Below are 6,168 nucleotides of genomic sequence, written 5' to 3' on the forward strand. Positions count from 1 at the left end.
TTTTAGATACTGCGTTGCTAAAGGACAAGAGATACAATCAGTGTTTTGTCAGTGTTTACTCAGCATTCAAGGACAGCAATATTTGCATAGTATTTTTACTGACATATAGTACACATATGTTTTGGGCAAAAACATTTTTTAATATTAAAATATGAACATTTGTAACAAACAATTGACAAATTAGCCAATGCAAAACTTTATCTGCCTGTTAAAAAAAGAAGATAATCTTCTCACAAACTGGTGTTTGATTGTGAAACAGGAAAAAAGTGGGGAAACAACTGAAAAGACTAACATTTGAATAAAACCTAAAGGCAAGTAAATACTTTCTATGCTGCCTTATGGTAAACTTTGGTAATATTGATAAAGAACAACACTGGCTGATGATGAAATCCAGTCAGCTGGCATGGTGACACTGCCAGTATTAACCTGCAGGGCTGGACTGGGACAGAAAATTGGGCATTTTGACTAGAGACCGGCCCCCCAGGTATTAAAGCCATAAAGACTTTGAATGAAAACAAATGCTGTTGTGACAGTGATGTACAGTCTTGTTGGTATATGTATGATTTCTATACATTTTACGTCAGATAAAAACTTTGGTTGTAAGATTTAGATAATTATTTAATAAAAGCTAGATATTTTAAATGAGAATAAGAAAGAAAAGTATTTCTTTGTGCCCACCTTTCCCTGTTAATGCCCTACCTGCCCCCTGGCAACACTTTGCTAGATCCACCCCTGCACAGTTACCAGCTGTCAGCTGCTTAGAAAAGGATGCTGGTGTTATTTGTCTCTCAGAAACAGTTGATAACTTCAACTCATTCATGTCACCTAAAAGGTAAACCTGTTTCTCCATCACAGCTCTGATGGTTCAGTAAGGACATCTCCTGGTTTCATCTTCATGTTTCCCTCTCACCACATATACAAACCGACATCATGACCAGCAGCTTTACAGCTGTGGCTCCAGCAAACATCAGCTGATACTAGAAATTAATATTAAATAAATTCTAACAACAGCTGGTCAAGCTTAAACGTGCTGCTGTTGTTTAGCGCGACATCTGCTGGTTTCCTCTTTCTGGCACAAAGTGGGCGATAAATAAACAAGAGAGACGATCAGCTGATCATTGATCAGTTTCATGATTGAAGTAGCAACAGGAGAGAGAGGGGGGAGAATGAGAGAAGAAGAGGCAGCTGTGCAGCGTAAACACAGAATAAATCCAGCTTTGTGTCTTTTTTCATTCTAGCTAAAGTTCGGGACAAACTGCGTCTCTTCTCAGCTCAATACGAAACGTGTAATATTTTCTCTGATTGAGGGACCATTCCATTTTTTTAAGGAGCCGTTGGCAACTCTACTAACTAACCTTATGAATAAAATAAAGTTCACTATCAGTAACATCATAGCACCCACCCACCTAAAAACTCCATCAAGCTGGCTAGAACGCAGTACAAGTTATTGCAACTGAGGGTAAAAAGTCAGCACAACGAAAATAAACTCCACCTAAACTTGGTTTATATCTGACCCAGATAGACTGCAGGTCATAACTTCTTACCTCACTGCAAAAACTCAAAATCTTACCAAGTATATTTGTCTTATTTCTAGTCAAAATTATCTCATTACACTTAAAATAAGACACAATCAGCTACAGGGCAACATTTCAGTAAGCTAAAGGAACTTGTTTCAAGACAGTGAATCTTGAAACTAGAGAAAAACTAGAGATTTTTCACTTGTTCCACTGGCAGATTTTTTCACTTATTTTAAGCTAAAATATCTTGTATTAAGTGAAAAATCTGCCAGTGGAACAAGTGAAAAATCTCTAGTTTTTCTCTAGTTTCAAGATTCACTGTCTTGAAACAAGTTCCTTTAGCTTACTGAAATGTTGCCCTGTAGCTGATTGTGTCTTATTTTAAGTGTAATGAGATAATTTTGACTAGAAATAAGACAAATATACTTGGTAAGATTTTGAGTTTTTGCAGTGCTGAAGTTCAGTTCACCTGACACTCGGACTGGCGGCTGCCTCGGGGCTCTCCTCCTGCCTCCCCTTCCCTCATCCACCTGCTGGCCTCTGTGGAAGCCCCGCCATAGCCACCACCAAACAACTGAGTCATTTTTACACATCGACCTGCATCTGGCCAATCCACCACCTCTCATTGTTCATGCCATTACAAAAAAAAAATAATAATAAGTCACCGGGCACATGCCCGGTATGCCCGATGGCCAGTCCAGCTATGGTAACCTGCAACCAAATCTGCAGCTCCATACAGCAATGTTACGACTTAGATTATATCTTATAACTCATAACTCTTATGTTAGCTGCCCTCAGTAGCATACTGTCAGAAATATTCGAGGGCTGCAATAATTCTTTAAGTGTTATTTTTTCCTTGGTATTCTAATTTCACCGAAGTTTACTAAACTCAACAAACTTAATATTACTTACCGGGACATTTATTCTGTCCTCATTTTCTTTCACCGAAAAATTGTTTCCTGCAGTGCCGTCTTTCTGCTTGGCTCTCTAGATGCTGCATTCACTTACACTCGGATATCTGAGCTTCACCGTGAAAACATAATCGTACATTTGATATTTGATTGAATTTTATTGTTTTGCCTTTGGGGTGGCACCTGGGGTGGCCAGTCTGGTTGGGGGGGTGGCCTGTGCCCCCCCAGGCCACCCCGCTAGACACGCCATTGGGTATACGACTGTGGAACTCTCTTCATTATAATTTAAAGAATTGTGTAAATTTACATTGTTTTAAAAAGTGTTACATGTCTAAAACAATAACTCAATATGAAGAATGTGAACGAAATTGGAGTTAATTGAAAAAGGATCCATTATTTTTTTGCCTAATTTATTTTAGTTACTTATCTTTTCTCCTTGTTACTATGTGGAGTGGTATATTCTGATTGTAAATTTGTTGTTTGGTTTGAGTTAGGACCGGAGATAAATGTTAATGTTAGTTTGTTCCTTGATTTTTGGTGCCCACTTGCAATATAAGTTGGATTGTAAATAGGGGGCAGGGTTTAATAAGAATATTTTCTTCTTCCTGCTCCTTTTCACACATGGTTGCAGTGCTTTACTGATAGAAAGTGTGGTTGGTTTGTCTGAAAGAACTAACTGTGGAAACTGTTGTACCAAGTGTGAAATAAATAAATAAATGAAATGAAATGAAAGATGGAGTTACAAGTTGAAAAAAAAATCTGTGAAAATGGAACCAATTAAAGCGTGGCATATTCAAACCTAGTGGTTACACAACAATAAAAAACTGATTAGATTAAACATGGAATTAGATTAGCACAAGTTTCAACAGGCCCAAAAAGGTTTTTTTCTATTTGACAAATCAATTTATGTCCTTTTTTTTTTTTTGGTTAAGGAGATATAACATCTACAAATGTACTGAGTGTGCTGAGAAGATGGAAAGAATACTTTGAGAAAAAGAAGAGGCCAGCTGGAGGACAGTTAATGAATCAGGAAGGGCAGAGGATTTTTAAGGAGAGGGATAAAGCTGATGATACGAAGATATGGGAAAAGCTAGGTTAAGAGGAGAGATGATGATGATGATCAGTGAGTAGCAGTATGACTTCATGCTAAGAAAAAGTGCTACAGATGTGATGTTTGCTCTGAGAATTGACATGGAAATTATGCAGGTCTGTTTCACTGTGTCTTTGTGGATCTAGAGAAAGCATGTAATAGGTTGCCAAGAGAAGATCTGTGATACTGCAGAGAGGAAGTTGGAGTAGCAAAAAAGTATGTGAGTGGGATTGGGATTATATCATGGATCTGCTCTGAGCGCCTTTTTTTTATTGCAGTGGTGATGGGAGACTTTGACAGATGACAACAGGCAAGAGCCTCTATGGAGTATGATATTCAGAGAGTAGGGCTGCCACAAACGATTATTTTGATAGTCGACTAGTCACCGATTATTTTTGCGATTAGTAGACTAATCAGATCATCATCCATTGGACGTCAAACATACAGCTTATTGCACCAGCATGCATCTGCTCTTATATAACTATCATTAGCTTACAGCTTTAAGTGTTTAAGGTATGTGCTAACTAAAAATAAAGACAAGATGATAGTTTATTAAATTTTAATGAAATTTACAGATTGTTTCAGTGAAGTTTACTAAACTCCTTGCTATCTAAAATATAACAGGACACCGGAGTATATTCTCAAGCGTCTCACACTTCTGATAATCAGCTGTCTGCTTGACGTTTATTCAGCTGAGTAAAAATTATAACTTTAATCTCAGCCAAACTGATTTACTCAGGAACAAATAAAATACAAAAAAAAAAGCCAAACAATAACATTTTTAAGTTATCTAAGTGACTTATGTATGTTTAACCTGAGTAGCGAAAGACGGCGGTGGGTTTGAAAACGATTTGCCGGGAGTCCGGTGTTCTCACGGGCTCTAGTGAGCCTTGCCCCCGGCTAGCTAACGAGCTAGTGGGTAACAGACATCTCCGAAAACGTCGGAGCGCTTTTGAAAGTATGTGGTGTCTTGATAAACTGAGCAGATATTTGAGGTTTACACAGCTACATTCTCGCCTGAAAATATGTTAAACGTTTATTTTGTGACCCAGAAAGAATAATAGGTTCAAGGTTCAAGGTTCTTTATTTGTCACATGCATAGTTATACAAGTATAACACACAGTGAAATGTAGCCTGACACGCTCCTCGACATGTGCAAAAAAATTGGGGGGGGGGGGGGGGGGGGGGTGTAGAGGAAGAACATTATATATATATATATATATATATATATATATATATATATATATATATATATATATATATATGTGTGTGTGTGTGTGTGTGTGTGTGTGTGTGTGTGTGTGTGTGTGTGTCGTCAGGTGATACAGGCGCTGCCTAGCCTTTTTGGTCTGGACCTGAATGTGGGCAGCCCATGTCAGGTCTGAGGAGATGTGGACACCAAGATACTTGAAGGACTGCACCCTCTCCACTGGAGCTCCATTGATGATAATGGGCTTGTAGTCTCTGTGCTGACCCCTTCTGAAGTCCACCACCAGCTCCTTGGTCTTGCTGACGTTCAGCTGGAGGTGATTGTCCTGGCACCACGATGCCAGCTTCTTCACTTCATCCATGTAGGCCGTCTCATCGTTGTTGGAGATGGCACCCAACGCCACTGTGTCGTCAGCAAACTTCACAATGGTGTTGGAGCCATGGGTGGCGACACAGTCTGAAGTGTAGAGGGAGTAGAGCAGTGGCGAGAGGACACATCCCTGAGGTGCTCCTGTGTTGATGGTGATGCTGTTGGAGAAGCACCTGCCCACCCTCACCACCTGAGTTCTGCCAGTGAGGAAGTCCAACACCCATGCACACAGACGGCTGTTAAGTCCCAGATCCCTCAGGTTTGTGAATAGTCTGCAGGGCACTATTGTGTTATATATTGTGTTATAATAACAGTAATTTTAAAACTAACTAGCTGCCACCATTGTTGGAAACTGAGCTGGGCTGCGCTATGAATTCTGGGACAGCTTCTTCTTCTTCGGGGTTTAACGGCAGCTGGCATCCTTGTACATGCAGTGCTGCCCTCTTCTGTTTCAGTCCGTTATTACACTCTTAAATCCTACTACTCATTCCTGCATCTTTTGTGATCTTACAATGCTTCAAACGACTCGTCGACTATTAAATCAGTCGTCGACGATTTTGATAGTCGACGTAATCGTGACTAGTCGACTAATCGTGGCAGCCCTATCAGAGAGCAAGTAAAGGAGAGCATGGAGAGGTGGAGGTCTCTCTAGAGAGAAGATGAACGAAAGTTTAATGCAAGACGTATTAATGAGCGGTAGACAGGTGTAACAGTGACGATCCAAGGAGTTGAGATAGTGAAGGTAGATGAGTTTAAATACCAGTTGAGTTTAAATATCAGTTCAACGATCCAAAGCCACAGACAGCACACAGGAGAGAGAACGAAAAGAGTAAAGAAGCTGTGCATCTGTTGAATGAGATCTTAATGTTTGTTGTACTCATAACGCAAATTCATTTGTATTTTAGGAGCAATGAGGATAGGCAGTCCTCACTGAGAAAAGTTGTAGCATGTTTTTCTAACCATTTCCTCTTAAACTTCAGTGTTTTAAGGTGTAAAACTGCATATCTCAGATGAAATATGAAGAGGTAGCTAAGAGTAATTTGAGCTAGCCATAAAACCTTTCAACCTCAA

This window comes from Astatotilapia calliptera, chromosome 2 (assembly GCF_900246225.1).
Source record: "Astatotilapia calliptera chromosome 2, fAstCal1.2, whole genome shotgun sequence".
NCBI classification, from domain to species: domain Eukaryota; kingdom Metazoa; phylum Chordata; class Actinopteri; order Cichliformes; family Cichlidae; genus Astatotilapia; species Astatotilapia calliptera.